This window comes from Macaca nemestrina, chromosome 12, assembly GCF_043159975.1.
Source record: "Macaca nemestrina isolate mMacNem1 chromosome 12, mMacNem.hap1, whole genome shotgun sequence".
NCBI classification, from domain to species: domain Eukaryota; kingdom Metazoa; phylum Chordata; class Mammalia; order Primates; family Cercopithecidae; genus Macaca; species Macaca nemestrina.
In genome coordinates this window covers 76,112,433-76,130,580 of record NC_092136.1, presented here as the reverse complement: position 1 = coordinate 76,130,580, position 18,148 = coordinate 76,112,433, and the positions used below count along the sequence as shown (strand labels likewise).

The window sequence follows — 18,148 nt, the reverse complement described above, 5'->3', positions numbered from 1 at the left end:
CTCCTGCCTCAGCCTCCCGAGTAGCCAGGACTACAGGCGCCCGCCACCTCGCCCGGCTAGTTTTTTGTATTTTTTAGTAGAGACGGGGTTTCACCGTGTTAGCCAGGATGGTCTCGAACTCCTGACCTCGTGATCCGCCCGTCTCGGCCTCCCAAAGTGCTGGGATTACAGGCTTGAGCCACCACGCCCGGCCTCATTTAGGTTGTTTCTACATTTACACTATTATGGATAGTGCTGCTGTGAACACTCATATACAAGTTTTTATGTGGACATATTTTTTTATTTCATTCATTCATATACACTTTGGAGTGAAATTTCTGGGTCACATGGTTTAGTATTTTGAGGAAGTGTTTTTCAGAGTGTCTGTACCATCTTATATTCCTATCAGCAATATACTAATTTTTCCACATCTTGCCAATATTTATCACTGGCTGTCTTTGTGATTACAGCCATCCTAGTGGATGTGAAGTGGTATTTCATTATGATTTTGATAAGTATTTACTTAACGAGGACCCCATTTGTTTTCAATAAATATCTACTGCGTACTTAATGCTCCAAGCATTTCCACTGGGATAAGTGAGTGTACAAGAGGAATATGGTTCCTGTCTCAGAACTTTAAACAAACCATTAAAAATACAAAAAGGGGGCCAGGTATGGTGAGTCACACCTATAATCCCAGGACTTTGGGAGGCCAAGGTGGGTAGATCCTTTGAGCTCAGGAGTTTCAGACCAGCCTGGGCAACACAGAGAAACTTTGTCTCTACAAAGCATACAGAAGGTTAACTGGGCGTGATGGCATAGTCCTGTAGTCACAGCTACTTGGGAGACTGAAAGGTGGGAGGATCACTTGAGTCTGGGAGGTCAAGGCTGCACTGAGCCATGATTCTTCCACTGCACTCCAGCCTGGGTGACAGAGTGAAATCTTGTCAAAAAACAAACAAACAAACAAAAACCAACCAACCAAACAAAAAAACATCAAAAAGGGGAGTTATAGAGCTATGGGAATCTATGCAAAGATAATGTTATTACCTTGTCTAGGGGGTCAAAAGAGGGCTGTCTGAGGAAGTAACACTTAAGCTAGAATTTGAAGAAAAAATTAACCAGATGAAATAATTAATTAAAAAATTAACCAGATAATTTTTTTAAAAAATGAGATCATTCTATGTAGAAGAATCATCTAGAATAAAGACGAAGTTAGTGCATTCAAAGAACTAAAAGAGCTTGGCTTAAACCATGAACAACTTGGGTATAGGGATCCAATGATGAAACTGGCATGCATGGTTTATAGAAACTAGATTAAGAAGAACTTTTAGGCTGGGCGTGGTAGCTCATACCTTTAATCCCAGCACTTTGGGAGGCCAAGGCGGGCGGATCACCTGAGGTCGGGAGTTTGAGACCAGCCTGACCAACATGGTGAAACCCCGTCTCTACTAAAAATACAAAATTAGCCAGGCGTGGTGGTGCAAGCCTGTAATCCCAGCTACTCGAGAGGCTGAGGCAGGAGAATCGCTTGAACCTGGGTGGCAGAGGTTACAGTGAGCCAAGATCGCGCCATTTGCGCTCCAGCCTGGCTCTTGCGAAACTCCATCTCAAAAAAAAAAAAAAAAAAAAAAAAAAGAAGAACTTCTAAAGCCATGTTAAAATCTGATTCTGATTCAGATTTGGACTTTATCCTAAGGAGAAAGTACAGTTGTTAAAAAATGACACATACACATACACATAGGAATTGACATAATCACTTTTGCATTTTAAAAATATCACTCAGGTTACAAGGTAGGAAAATGTCTAAAGACTAGTTTTCCAATTTTAATATCAAAAATACTTTAAAGCAACCCCATATATGTATATTTGTACACTGTATACACACTGTGGTGCTAAGATACTATACATATTTTAAAACATATAAAATATAAATTTTTTAAAAATGAGGTAAATAAGTAACTATGCACAAATAGAAGTTTTTGTCTCGTTTTGTTTTGTTTTTTTATGACAGAGTCTCACTCTGTCACCCAGGCTGGAATGCAGTGGCGCAATCTTGGCTCACTGCAACCTCCACCTCCCAGGTTCAAGCAATTCTCCTGCTTCAGCCTCCTGAGTAGCTGGGATTACAGGCACCCACTACCACGCCCAGCTAATTTTTTTGTATTTTTAGTAGAGAAAGGGTTTCGCCATGTTGGCCAGGCTGGTCTTGAACTCCTGACCTCAAGTAATCCACCCATCTCGGCCTCCCAAAGTGCTGGGATTACAGGTGTGAGCCACTGCACCCAGCCACAAATAGAAGTTAAAGAGTTTTCTTCCTGCATCCCAAAAGATTTTTCTCACTCCCTGTAGTGTGTGCATCCTATTTTAACTGCTAGCTTAAATAATGAATAAACTCCTTGCAAGGCATATATGGAGCTTCATAATCTGGCTCCGCTGATTTCTTCCACTGTAGTTTGTAGTTCAGTCACGGCTGATTGCCTTTGGTCTCTAATCTCACACCATTAACTCTAGTCTGCTTTGCCTTTGCTCATCCTGTGCTCATTCTGTCACTTCTGCCTGAATACTTACTCTTTCCATTGTTCACTCCCACTTGTCCCCAGCCTATCTCTCTGTTCATTGAAATATTATGCAACTTCGTGGCTGGGTGCGGTGGCTCCAGCCTGTAATCCCAGCACTTTGGGAGGCCAAGGCGGGCAGATCACTTGAGGTCAGGAGTTTGAGACCAGCGTAGCCAACATGGTGAAACCCTGTCACTACTAAAAATACAAAAATTAGCCGGGCGTGGTGACAGGCACCTGTAATTGCAGCTACTTGGGAGGCTGAGGCAGAAGAATCACTTAACCTGGGAGGCGGAGGTTGCAATGAGTTGAGATAGATTGCATCACTGCACTCCAGCCTGGGTGACAGAATGAGACTCTGTCTTAAAAAAAAAAAAAAAAAAAGAAATCTTAGGCAACTTCTACAGCCATTTTATTGTTTGCTTTTTGTTTCTTTCAACTTTTTCTTTTGAAGTAATTTCAAACTTACAGAAATGTTGAAAGAACAGTATAGTGGCCGGGCACGGTGGCTCACACCTGTAATCCCAGTACTTTGAGAGGCCAAGGTGGGCAGATCACAAGGTCAGGAGTTCGAGACCAGCCTGGCCAACTTAGTGAAACCCCATCTCTATTAAAAATACAAAAATTAGCTGGGCGTCTGGGCGTTGGGGCAGGCGCCTGTAGTACCAGCTACTCAGGAAGCTGAGGCAGGAGAATCCCTTGAACTTGGGAGGCAGAGGTTGTAGTGCCACTGCACTCCAGCCTAGGCGACAGAGCCAAAAAAAAAAAAAAAAAAAAAAGAATAGTGTAGTGAATTCTTGTATATGTTCTACATATTGGTTCAGATTCACCAATTTTTATCATCTGGCTAATTTTCATATATATGTATGTGTGTGTGTGTATATATATATAATATTTTTCTGAACATTTATGAGTAAATTGATATATCATATCCTTTTACCCCTTAATACTTCAGTGTGTATCCTAGATTCATTTTAATGTCATCTCCTAAGTCAAATCTTCCTCTGCTTCCTCTCCAGTTAAGTCTACTATACAAAGCATCCAAGAAATAATGTTTGACAAGGCCAGTAGTTATCAGCTTTTGGATCATACTGTTTTGCCCATACAGCTTTTAAAATGCTAGGCCAGTCCAGAAGCTTCTCATTCAGTGGGTGCCCTGGTAAATGTATTTTAAAGGGCTGTCAATGACTGTTGCCCATGAAGACCCAAAGATCACTGTTGGATTCTAAGGTTCATAAAAGGCACAGTCTAGGTCTCCATGGTTCCCTATCACCAGAAACTAGCCCAGTGCCAGGCATATAGAGAACACTTATTAGGTATTTGCTGAATGGCTGATTTTTTTTCTTCTCCTTTGATAATCCACTATTTCACAAGAAATAGGGCAGAAGGAGAGAAGGAAGGGGGAGAAATAAAAGCAGGTACCTGAAATTAGCTCTCTGAAGTGAAGCAGATGGGGGAAACCCAGTCATGTCTCCACATTTAACAAGAAATCAAGGGAGAATTCAGAAAGCAATTTTGGTCACTTTCTCTCTAGTCAAAGATGAACTCAAATGTTCTCCAGACACATTAAAACACTGGAAAGAAAAGAAGACCAAGAGGATCAAAATGGCTATTGTGAGCCTCTTAAAATGTTTCATCATTGTGACTATATCCACTTCAAGGGAATACTATGATGTGTTTTAATGGTGGAGGGGAGAGTAAAAAAACGCTTCTAGCTATAAAAATCAGCAAGACACAAAAGTAAAGGAGCAATAAAAATATCCCACCAAAGTTAGCAATTGCTGCATAATTTATTTCTGTTAAGATTTTTATTTATGAATCTTGTGATAAAAAATAAGTTGTAACTTAAGGCTGTACATAAATTGTTTTTGATAAGATACAGGTACTTTAGAACCTCTGATTTCAGTATATAAATTTTAAAAAGTTAGGGCTGATCCAAAACTTAGGAGAGGATCATTTCATGGTAAGGATATGAATCAAGACAAAATTAGAGGAACTAAATAAAATAATTCAAAAGGCAGAAGTGCAAATATAAGGCACATATTTAGAATCAAACATATTTTCATTCGATGGGAAGAAAAATGAGGGCAAGTATAATTTTTAGATCTTAGTAAATTCAGGAAAAGACAGAAAATATCGTCCATATTATCTTTCTCTCAACAAAACATACTTTCTGTGGTTATAACAAGGCTATCAAGAGAAAATCTCCAAATCGGCTTTGGAACTTTTTTCTTCCTTTGTAAATTCTGGGTCTGGCACAATGGCTCATGCCTGTAATCGTACAACTTTGGGAGGCCAAGGCAGGAGGATTGCTTGAGCCTAGGACTTCCAGACCAGCTCAGCCTGGAAACATAGTGACACAATGTCTCTACAAAAAATGTAAAAAATTAGTTGGTATGGTGGTGCACGCCTATGGTCCCGGCTACAAGGGAGGCTGAGGTGGCAGGATCACTTGAACCTAGGCGACTGAGACTGCAGTCGCAGTCTCATGATTGTGCCACTGCTCTCCAGCCAGGGTGACAGAGTGATATCCTGCCTCAAATCTATATCTATATTTCTATATAGATATACATACACACATATTCATATATATATGTGTATGTGTGTGTATATATATATGATCATGTCACTCTCCTGTTTAAAACCCTCCATTGGCTTTCCATTGCTCTTAGAATAAACTTTAGACTCTACTCTGGCTTATGGTAAGGCCCTGTGTGATCTGGCTCCTGCCCAAATCTCTCCAACCTCATATTCTACCACATTCCCTCTTGCCTTCTAAGGTATATTAGGAGAAAGTTAGGAAGCACACAGATAATTACAATATGGTGCACTAAATGCTATAATAAAGATATGCACTGTATTCTGTGGGAGAGCAGAAAAGTTATCTGATCCTAGCAGGAGACTAAGGAAGATTTAAAAGGTGGCTTTCTAGAGAAAGCAGAGTCCTAAGTGATAGCTATGTGGAGTTCACCAGACAAAGAAGGTTAAAGGCAGAGATGTGAAAATACATATGGTACTGAAAACAGCAAGTAGTTTGATATAGCTAAACTGTTGGGTATACGTGGGAGAGTTACGGAAGATGAACCTAGCAAGGCAGACAAAGTCCAGATTAGAACCCATGTGCTAAGGAATGCAGATTTTCAAATAGGTTATCTCACTTAAACAGAAAATGGTTGACTAGAAAGAGGTAGGCAGGGCTGGAGAACAGGTGAAGTTTAGCACCATAGAACAGTTTTCATTATTGACACACTACAATTTATCAGGAAGTACATATTTTCTGAAAAATTATTCAAATCACCACAAATAGGAAAATAAAGAGTAGAGAAGTTATTTAAGTCAAAGGAACAAATGTCAAATGTGTGGAAACAAAATTGCATTTATTGGTCCTTAATTTATAAAAATTAGAAATTCTGGAGATAATTTTAAAAAGGAATCTAAGCATTTTTTCTTTCTTCTTGCATGTACACTGATTTAGTCACATGAAGAATAAAATATTTTGTTAATATCAAGGTGACTCTTAGCCAACATTTCATCATGATGAAGAGCTGCATTTGACTTGCTTGTGACATCAAAGTTAATATAAAATTTGTATCTGTAGAAATTATCCAGCACATTCCACAAAATAAGTAATAGGGATAAGTTTCCCCATATGGTCATGTCCAAAGTGAAGACAGATACAATCAAAATAGAATTGAAATTGGAACAAGGAGGTCAGGGTACCATCTGCATCTTCTAATCAGATGTTCATATTCACAACATTTTACTATAGTTTTAAGAGTTTCTCAAGTGTATAATAGAATTTCACTTAGTTGGAACCTCTGGATTCAGATATCTTGGCAAACTATCAGCCAAAGTTTTTCAAGGTTACAATAAAACACAAATATGCTCTGATATACATTTATTTTGACTCATCTGATCACACTAGAAATAGTGTACAAGGATTTTGGGATCAGACCTACACTAGAATCCCAGATTTATCACTTATTACTTACCAACTTTAGAAAGCTGTTTAAATCTCTGAGACTCAGTTGCCTTAGCTATGAAATAAGGATATTTGTCAGGAAACTGGCTATCTCATTTCATTTCCTGTTCACTGACTACATGGGCTACTTAGCTATCTGTGGTTTCTGCATCTCTGATTGGTCCTGTCCCTGGGTTTGGGCTACTAGGTTAAACGTGTTTATTCAAAATGTAGTTTTGAATCTGTCTACATTTATCTATCTATCTCTGTCACTCCTTGGCCAGGTGGTGGCTGAAAATCATACTTCCATATGCACAAATACTGGAACTATTAACCAAAAATTAAAATATTATTTCTGTTGGATGATGGGATTATGAATATTTTTCATTGCTTTCCCAAATTTTTCTTCAGTGTTACTATTTATCAGACTAAAAAACAGGTCACTAATATTTTTGGCAAATTGGACTAAAAAAGAGAGGGGGGAATAAATGAGCTACTAAGCAAGCTGTAAAATGATTTCCAAAAATCCTTTCCATGGCACATTGATTTGATGCCTATTGCTACAATTTAAAAGTCTATTAGACCAGAATATAGTATGCTAAAGCATCCACTCAATTTCTCCTTGATAAGAGGTAAAATGTTGTTAAGATCACTTAAGATGACTTTTATTTACTCTGGCAGTGACAGACTATAGATATGATCACACTAAATTTAATTAAGCTTCCTCCACGCAAAGAATTTCCAATGGTCCTTTTCTGATGAAAATCACTTTGGGTCCTGGTGCTTCCCCATGAGGCCCTGTGTAGTGTAGTGTACCCTGTCCTCTTGGGAACTGTCATAAATTTCTCTGGCTCAGGGAAGGTGTGTTGTTCATCTTTTCATTGCCAGTACCTAAGAATATCAGGCACTTTGAAGGAAAAGAGGGAGAGATGGCTGACAAGACACAGGTAGTGTGTGTCTCCTCCACGGAGAGGAACCAGAATAATAAGCAGATAGCTTTCAAACAGACTGTCTAGGAGAGAACACTAGGATTCACTATAGAAGTGACAAGATGCACCAAAAGTGAATAAAGAGAGGGTTCAAGGCAACTTGGCTAGCCAGGGACTGACTGAAAGCCTGGAGAGGGTCCTGGATGTAGAAAAACAAGAAGAGAGAAACCCCCAGAGTTCCACACTCCAAAATGGGCTTTTACAATCTTGGCTAGGGAGAACCCCTCAATCCCTGTGGGCTGACACAGGAAGCTACCTGGAGATTGCCCAGAGATGTTGCGCCAAAAGGGAATCAACGCAAAATCCCACAGGCATCCAAGCCTAGACCAGCGTTGGCTAAATGCCATAGTGACAGCCTAGATACCAGGAATCTACAGATGAAGCTGCTGTTGCTACACTGCTCCAAGGAGGGGAGAGGAGACTGGGTGCTTCCATGTACCCCTGGGGGGTCCTTACTGCCCTGCTTGGGGCTACCGTTGCGACTGAGACGCGGGTGGACCACACTCTCCAGAGCCTCTAGCTCACACTGCTTACCTGGGAGGGGCCCCGCCCTACCTAGTCCTGACCTTAGGCACCATATTGAGAGTTCAATGCTGGGCTGTGCTCCACCCTCAGGCTGAGTTTGGGCTGATGTGGCTGCAGCCACCACCTGGCCAAGGAGTGACAAAGAAGCTAAGCTCTCCTACTCATACTTAGGACAATACCCACCACCCTGCTGCAGACTGCTGTGAAACTGAGACTCAAGCAGATCATACTCCCCGCAGTTTCTTGCCCATGCTGCCTTCCTAGGTGCACCCTTCCCTCCCCGGGTCGCAGGTCCAAGGCATCATTTAGAAAGTTTAATGCTGGGCTGTGCCTTGCCCTTGGGCTTAGTTCAAGCTGATAAGGCTGCATCTGCTGCCTGGCTGAGGAGGGACAGGGAAATCAGGCTCTCTTACATATACCAAGGATAATACCCACTGCTCTGCTATAGACTGCTGTGCGACTAAAACTTAAGCAGACCACACTCCTCACACTGGCCCATGCTACACACCTGAGAGGGGCCTTGCCCTCTCTGGTCACAGGCCCCAGCTAGCACCATTTTGAGAGTTTAATGCAAGGCTGTGCCCTCAGCCTGAGTTTGAGGCTACCCGGCTGCAACTACCAACCAGCCGAGGGAGGCACAGGGAAACCAGACTCTCCTGCTTATAACTAGGACAATACCTATCACCCTGTTTCAGGCAGCTATGGGACTGAGGACTAGCCTGCCCAACCCATCACAGCTACTAGCAACACCAACGAAGACCACTTGGCTCCCAGTGGGTTGCTCCACTACCACTATTGCCATTACCCATATCATACCAGCTGCCCAGGAGTCTGAGAACCTGCCCACATACCTGGCCTACTGTACTTCCACTACTAGCTTCTAAGCAAGTGAAGTATAGGCCCAAGAATTGGCTCTCCAGGACCCACTAACACTGGTGCCAGTGTATGCTGCTTTGGAGACTTAAAACAGACACACAGCCTACTTCTGCCACCAGTGGGGTGTGAATACTGGCTCAGTAGGTGTCCAAGCCCCCAGCAAAACTTCACCACAGCCTCAGCTAACTATACCCTAAGCCATAGAGGAAATAACAGATACCACTGAACCTGTGTACTACCAAAGAAGTCATACAAAGACCACACTACTGCAGGCACCCAAAATCAAAGCCAAAGCATCCTATTCAACCAACAACATATATCTATCTTCAGGAAAAAATTCTGCCCTACAAAAGCAATTTCAAAAAATTGGAACAAGTGAATACTAAACCAGATGTTTATATATCAATGGAAGGACATGGGAAACATGAACAAGCAGGAAACTATGACACCATCAGAGGACCACAACTGTTGTCCTGCACCAGATCCCAACCAAAAATAATTCCTTGAAATGCCAGATAAAAAATTCAAAATACTGATTTTGAAGAAGCTCCATGAGATACAAGAGAAATCTGAGAACCAATACAAATAAATCAGAAAATCAATTCAGGATATAAATGAGAAATTTACCAAGGAGATAAATATCTTAAACAAAAACCAAACAGAAATTCTGGAAATGAAAAATTCATTGAAAAAAATACAAAATACATTTAAAAGCTTCAATAATAGAGTAGACTAAGAAGAAAGAATCTCAGAACTTGAAGACAGGTCTTTTGAAATAATCCAATCAGACAAAAATAGGGAAAATAATAATAAAAAAGAATGAACAAAGCCTTCAAGACTTCTGGGACTACACAAAGTGACTGAACTTATAAATTATCAGTATTCCAATGAGGAAGGGAGATCAAAAGTTCAGAAAACATATTTAAGGAAATAGTCAATAAAAACTTTCCAAGACAAACAAGAGAGTTAGACATCCAGATTCAGGAGGCATAGCAAAGAGGAAATCACTATGGCATATTATATTCAGAATGTCAAAAGTCAAAGCAAATTAAAATTAGTAAGAGAAAAGCATCTAGTCACCTATGAAGGAAACCCCATCAAACTAACAGCAGACTTTCTAAAAGAAACCTTACAGGCCAGAAGACAATGGAATGGGATTATCAAAGTGCTGAAAGAAAAAAAGAATCAGCCCAAAATTTTACATCCTGCCAGAATAAGTTTCACAAATGGAGACAAAATAAAGTCTTTCCCAGAGAAGCAAACACTGAGAGAATTTGTTACCACTAGACTGGTCCTTCAGGAGATGCTCAAAGGAGTCTTAAAAACATGGAAATGAAAGGTCAACAATCACCATCATGAAAATACATGAAAATATAAAACTCGTAAGTCTTATAAAACAACTGCACAAAGGAGAAAAAGAATCAAATGGGAACACAATAGAATTTCATTAAACCACAAAGACAAAAAGACAACTAGAAAACAATTAACAATGGACAGGAACAAAGCCTCACATATCAATATTAACCTTGAATGTAAATAGATTAAATGATCCACTTAAAATATACAGATTGACAGAATGGATTTTAGAAAGCATGATCCAGCGATATCTACATACAAGAAACTCACCTTACCTGTAAAGACACATATAGACTGAAAATAAAGGGGTAGAAAAAGACATTCTATGAAAACAGATTTCAAAAGTGAGCAGGAATAACTATATTTATATCAGATAAAATAGACTTTAAACAAAAACTGAACAGAAATTCTGGAAATGAAAAATTCATTGGAAAAAATAAAACAGTAAAAAAAAAATAGTAAAAAAAAAGACAAAGGTCATTATATAATGATAAAGGTATCAATTCTGCAAGAGAATATGACAATCTTAAATATATATGCACCCAATATCAGAGAACTCAAATTCACAAAACAAGCATTATTAGACCTAAAGGAAGAAGTATACAGTAATATGATAATAGTGGGGGGTCTTCAACACATCACTCACAGCACTAGATAGATCATCAAGATAAAATAACAAAGAAACATTGGACTTTAGATCAAATGAACTTAATAGATATTTACAGAACATTCTACCCAACAACCAAAGAATATATATTATTTTCATCAGCACATGGAACACTATATAAGATATACCATGTTAGTCCACAAATCTTAAAATTTTTTAAAAAATCAAAACTGTATTAAGTATCTTCTCAGATCACAGTAGAATAAAGCTAGAAATCACTACCAAAGGAACTGTGGAAACTATACAAACACACAGAAATTAAACAACATGCTTCTGAATGATTGCTAGGTCAATGAAGGAAGTAAGATACAAGTTTTAAAATCTTTTGAAATAAATGAAAATGGAAACAACATACCCAAACTGGTGGTATACAGCAAAAGCAGTGCTAAGAGGGAAGTTGATAGCATTAAATGCCTACATCAAAAAAGTAGAAAGATCATAAATTAACAATTCATGTCACACCTCAAGGAACTAGAAAAACAAGAAGAAACCAAACCCAAAGTTAGCAGAAGAAAAGAAATTACAAAGATAAGAGTAGAAATAAATGAAACAAAAAAAAGCAAAGGATCAACAAAATGAAAAGATGGTTCTTTGAAAAGATAAACAAAATTGATAAACCACTAGCTAGACTAACCAAGAAGAGAGAAGATTCAAATAAAAACAATTCAGAAATGAAAAGGGAGACATTACAATTGATACCACAAAAATACAAAAGATCATCAGAGACTATTATAAACAACTATACACTATGCTTAGAGGAAACAGATAAATTCTGGGAAACATACAACCTCCCCAAATCGAACCAGGAAGAAATGAAACTCCTGAATAGATCAATAATGACTAGTGAGATTGAATCAGTGATTAAAAAAAAAAAAATCTCCCAACAAAACAAAGTCTAGGACTAGATGGATTCCCAGTCAAGTTCTACCAAACATACAAAGAAGAACTAATACCAATCCTCCTGAAACTACCCCCAAAATCAAGGAGGACATAATTCTTCCTAATTCTACAAAGCCAGAATCACCATGATACCAAAACCAGACAACCACACAAAAACAAAAAAGAAAACTACAGACCAATATCTCTGATGAACATAGACACAAAAAAACTCAACAACGTACTAACAAATCAAATCCAACAGCACATCAAAAACATATAATACACCATGATCAAATGGCATTTATCCCAGAGACGCAAAGATAGTTAAACATATGCAAATACAGAATTGCGAAGATGGCCGAATAGGAACAGCTCCAGTCTCCAACTCCCAGCGCAAGCGACACAGAAGACCGGTGATTTCTGCATTTTCAACTGAGGTACGGGTTCATCTCCTAGGGCGTGCCGGACAATCAGTGCTGGTCAGCTGCTGCAGCCCGACCAGCGAGAGCTGAAGCAGGGCGAGGCATCGCCTCACCTGGGAAGCACAAGGGGAAAGGGAATCCCTTTTCCTAGCCAGGGGAACTGAGACACACAACACCTGGAAAATCGGGTAACTACCACCCCAATACTGTGCTTTAAGCAAACAGGCACACCAGGAGATTATATCCCACACCTGGCCGGGAGGGTCCCACGCCCATGGAGCCTCCCTCATTGCTAGCACAGCAGTCTGCGATCTAACCGCAAGGCAGCAGCAAGGTTGGGGGTGGGGCGCCCGCCATTGCTGAGGCTTAAGTAGGTAAACAAAGCCGCTGGGAAGCTCGAACTGGGTGGAGCTCACAGCAGCTCAAGGAAACCTGCCTGTCTCTGTAGACTCCACCTCTGGGGACAGGGCACAGATAAACAACAACAAAAGCAGCAGAAACCTCTGCAGATGCAAACGACTCTGTCTGACAGCTTTGAAGAGAGCAGTGGATCTCCCAACACGGAGGTTGAGATCTGAGAAGGGACAGACTGCCTGTTCAAGTGGGTCCCTGACCCCTGAGTAGCCTAACTGGGAGACATCCCCCACTAGGGGCAGTCTGACACCCCACACCTCACAGGGTGGAGTACACCCCTGAGAGGAAGCCTCCAAAGCAAGAATCAGACAGGTACACTCGCTGTTCAGCAATATTCTATCTTCTGCAGCCTCTGCTGCTGACACCCAGGCAAACAGGGTCTGGAGTGGACCTCAAGCAATCTCCAACAGACCTACAGCTGAGGGTCCTGACTGTTAGAAGGAAAACTATCAAACAGGAAGGACACCTACACCAAAACCCCATCAGTACGTCACCATCATCATCAAAGACCAGAGGCAGATAAAACCACAAAGATGGGGAAAAAGCAGGGCAGAAAAGCTGGAAATTCAAAAAATAAGAGCGCATCTCCCCCGGCAAAGGAGCGCAGCTCATCGCCAGCAACGGATCAAAGCTTGACGGAGAATGACTTTGACGAGATGGGAGAAGAAGGCTTCAGTCCATCAAACTTCTCAGAGCTAAAGGAGGAATTACGTACCCAGCGCAAAGAAACTAAAAATCTTGAAAAAAAAGTGGAAGAATTGATGGCTACAGTAATTAATGCAGAGAAGGTCATAAACGAAATGAAAGAGATGAAAACCATGACACGAGAAATACGTGACAAATGCACAAGCTTCAGTAACCGACTCAATCAACTGGAAGAAAGAGTATCAGCGATTGAGGATCAAATGAACGAAATGAAGCGAGAAGAGAAACCAAAAGAAGAAAGAAGAAAAAGAAATGAACAAAGCCTGCAAGAAGTATGGGATTATGTAAAAAGACCAAATCTACGTCTGATTGGAGTGCCTGAAAGTGAGGGGGAAAATGGAACCAAGGTGGAAAACACTCTTCAGGATATCATCCAGGAGAATTTCCCCAACCTAGTAGGGCAGGCCAACATTCAAATCCAGGAAATACAGAGAACGCCACAAAGATACTCCTCAAGAAGAGCAACTCCAAGACACATAATTGCCAGATTCACCGAAGTTGAAATGAAGGAAAAAATCTTAAGGGCAGCCAGAGAGAAAGGTCGGGTTACCCACAAAGGGAAGCCCATCAGACTAACAGCAGATCTCTCGGCAGAAACTCTACAAGTCAGAAGAGAGTGGGGGCCAATATTCAACATTCTTAAAGAAAAGAATTTTAAACCCAGAATTTCATATCCAGCCAAACTAAGTTTCATAAGTGAAGGAGAAATAAAATCCTTTACAGATAAGCAAATGCTTAGAGATTTTGTCACCACTAGGCCTGCCTTACAAGAGACCCTGAAGGAAGCACTAAACATGGTAAGGAACAACCGGTACCAGCCATTGCAAAAACATGCCAAAAGGTAAAGACCATCGAGGCTAGGAAGAAACTGCATCAACTAACGAGCAAAATAACCAGTTAATATCATAATGGCAGGATCAAGTTCACACATAACAATATTAACCTTAAATGTAAATGGACTAAATGCTCCAATTAAAAGACACAGACTGGCAAACTGGATAGAGTCAAGACCCATCAGTCTGCTGTATTCAGGAGACCCATCTCACATGCAGAGACATACATAGGCTCAAAATAAAGGGATGAAGGAAGATTTACCAAGCAAATGGAGAACAAAAAAAAGCAGGGGTTGCAATACTAGTCTCTGATAAAACAGACTTTAAACCATCAAAGATCCAAAGAGACAAAGAAGGCCATTACATAATGGTAAAGGGATCAATTCAACAGGAAGAGCTAACTATCCTAAATATATATGCACCCAATACAGGAGTACCCAGATTCATAAAGCAAGTTCTTAGAGACTTACAAAGAGACTTAGACTCCCATACAATAATAATGGGAGACTTCAACACTCCACTGTCAACATTAGACAGATCAACGAGACAGAAAGTTAACAAGGATATCCAGGAATTGAACTCATCTCTGCAGCAAGCAGACCTAATAGATATCTATAGAACTCTCCACCCCAAATCAACAGAATATACATTCTTCTCAGCACCACATCGCACTTATTCCAAAATTGACCACATAATTGGAAGTAAAGCACTCCTCAGCAAATGTACAAGAACAGAAATTATAACAAACTGTCTCTCAGACCACAGTGCAATCAAACTAGAACTCAGGACTAAAAAACTCAATCAAAACCACTCAACTACATGGAAACTGAACAACCTGCTCCTGAATGACTACTGGGTACATAACGAAATGAAGGCAGAAATAAAGATGTTCTTTGAAACCAATGAGAACAAAGACACAACATACCAGAATCTCTGGGACACATTTAAAGCAGTGTGTAGAGGGAAATTTATAGCACTAAATGCCCACAACAGAAAGCTGGAAAGATCTAAAATTGACACTCTAACATCACAATTAAAAGAACTAGAGAAGCAAGAGCAAACACATTCAAAAGCTAGCAGAAGGCAAGAAATAACTAAGATCAGAGCAGAACTGAAGGAGATAGAGACACAAAGAACCCTCCAAAAAATCAATGAATCCAGGAGTTGGTTTTTTGGAAAGATCAACAAAATTGACAGACCACTAGCAAGACTAATAAAGAAGAAAAGAGAGAGAATCAAATAGACGCAATAAAAAATGATAAAGGGGATATCACCACCGACCCCACAGAAATACAAACTACCATCAGAGAATACTATAAACACCTCTACGCAAATAAACCAGAAAATCTAGAAGAAATGGATAATTTCCTGGACACTTACACTCTTCCAAGACTAAACCAGGAAGAAGTTGAATCCCTGAATAGACCAATAGCAGGCTCTGAAATTGAGGCAATAATTAATAGCCTACCAACGAAAAAAAGTCCAGGACCAGATGGATTCACAGCTGAATTCTACCAGAGGTACAAGGAGGAGCTGGTACCATTCCTTCTGAAACTATTCCAATCAATAGAAAAAGAGGGAATCTTCCCTAACTCATTTTATGAGGCCAACATCATCCTGGTACCAAAGCCTGGCAGAGACACAACAAAAAAAGAGAATTTTAGACCAATATCCCTGATGAACATCGATGCAAAAATCCTCAATAAAATACTGGCAAACCGGATTCAGCAGCACATCAAAAAGCTTATCCACCATGATCAAGTGGGCTTCATCTCTGGGATGCAAAGCTGGTTCAACATTCGCAAGTCAATAAACATAATCCAGCATATAAACAGAACCAAAGACAAGAACCACATGATTATCTCAATAGATGCAGAAAAGGCTTTTGACAAAATTCAACAGCCATTCATGCTAAAAACGCTCAATAAATTCGGTATTGATGGAACGTACCTCAAAATCTTAAGAGCTATTTATGACAAACCCACAGCCAATATCATACTGAATGGGCAAAAACTGGAAAAATTCCCTTTGAAAACTGGCACAAGAGAGGGATGCCCTCTCTCACCACTCCTATTCAACATAGTGTTGGAAGTTCTGGCTAGGGCAATCAGGCAAGAGAAAGAAGTCAAGGGTATTCAGTTAGGAAAAGAAGAAGTCAAATTGTCCCTCTTTGCAGATGACATGATTGTATATTTAGACAACCCCATTGTCTCAGCCCAAAATCTCCTTAAGCTGATAAGAAACTTCAGCAAAGTCTCAGGATACAAAATTAATGTGCAAAAATCACAAGCATTCTTATACACCAGTAACAGACAAACAGAGAGCCAAATCATGAATGAACTTCCATTCACAATCGCTTCAAAGAGAATAAAATATCTAGGAATCCAACTTACAAGGGATGTAAAGGACCTCTTCAAGGAGAACTACAAACCACTGCTCAGTGAAATAAAAGAGGACACAAACAAATGGAAGAACATACCATGCTCATGGATAGGAAGAATCAATATCGTGAAAATGGCCATACTGCCCAAGGTTATTTATAGATTCAATGCCATCCCCATCAAGCTACCAATGAGTTTCTTCACAGAATTGGAAAAAACTGCTTTAAAGTTCATATGGAACCAAAAAAGAGCCCGCATCTCCAAGACAATCCTAAGTCAAAAGAACAAAGCTGGAGGCATCACGCTACCTGACTTCAAACTATACTACAAGGCTACAGTAACCAAAACAGCATGGTACTGGTACCAAAACAGAGATATAGACCAATGGAACAGAACAGAGTCCTCAGAAATAATACCACACATCTACAGCCATCGGATCTTTGACAAACCTGAGAGAAACAAGAAATGGGGAAAGGATTCCCTATTTAATAAATGGTGCTGGGAAAATTGGCTAGCCATAAGTAGAAAGCTGAAACTGGATCCTTTCCTTACTCTTTATACGAAAATTAATTCAAGATGGATTAGAGACTTAAATGTTAGACCTAATACCATAAAAACCCTAGAGGAAAACCTAGGTAGTACCATTCAGGACATAGGCATGGGCAAAGACTTCACGTCTAAAACACCAAAAGCAACGGCAACAAAAGCCAAAATTGACAAATGGGATCTCATTAAACGAAAGAGCTTCTGCACAGCAAAAGAAACTACCATCAGAGTGAACAGGCAACCTACAGAATGGGAGAACATTTTTGCAATCTACTCATCTGACAAAGGGCTAATATCCAGAACCTACAAAGAACTCAGACAAATTTACAAGAAAAAAACAAACAACCCCATCAAAAAGTGGGCAAAGGATATGAACAGGCATTTCTCAAAAGAAGACATTCATACAGCCAACAGACACATGAAAAACTGCTCATCATCACTGGCCATCAGAGAAATGCAAATCAAAACCACAATGAGATACCATCTCACACCAGTTAGAATGGCGATCATTAAAAAGTCAGGAAACAACAGGTGCTGGAGAGGATGTGGAGAAATAGGAACACTTTTACACTGTTGGTGGGATTGTAAACTAGTTCAACCATTATGGAAAACAGTATGGCGATTCCTCAAGGATGTAGAACTAGATGTACCATATGACCCAGCCATCCCATTACTGGGTATATACCCAAAGGATTATAAATCATGCTGCTATAAAGACACACGCACACGTATGTTTATTGCGGCACTATTCACAATAGCAAAGACTTGGAATTGACCCAAATGTCCATCAGTGACAGACTGGATTAAGAAAATGTGGCACATATACACCATGGAATCCTATGCAGCCATAAAAAAGGATGAGTTTGTGTCCTTTGTAGGGACATGGATGCAGCTGGAAACCATCATTCTTAGCAAACTATCACAAGAACAGAAAACCAAACACCACATGTTCTCACTCATAGGTGGGAACTGAACAATGAGATCACTCGGACTCGGGAAGGGGAACATCACACACCGGGGCCTATCATGGGGAGGGAGGAGGGGGGAGGGATTG

At 40.1% G+C, this 18,148-nt stretch overlaps 1 protein-coding gene across 4 annotated transcripts in view; it reads right to left on the bottom strand.

Annotated features, from left to right (window-relative positions):
* LOC105468944 (alkaline ceramidase 3) overlaps positions 1-18,148 on the bottom strand; it is a 169,437-nt gene that overhangs the window by 72,482 nt on the left and 78,807 nt on the right. The window contains exon 3 of one of the 4 annotated variants that reach the window (XM_071075337.1): positions 3,963-4,114. The exons of the other annotated variants lie outside the window; for them this stretch is intronic. The gene's annotated coding sequence lies outside the window, so the exon portion shown is untranslated. The remainder of the gene's footprint in view (positions 1-3,962; positions 4,115-18,148) is intronic. 4 annotated transcript variants of the gene reach the window in all.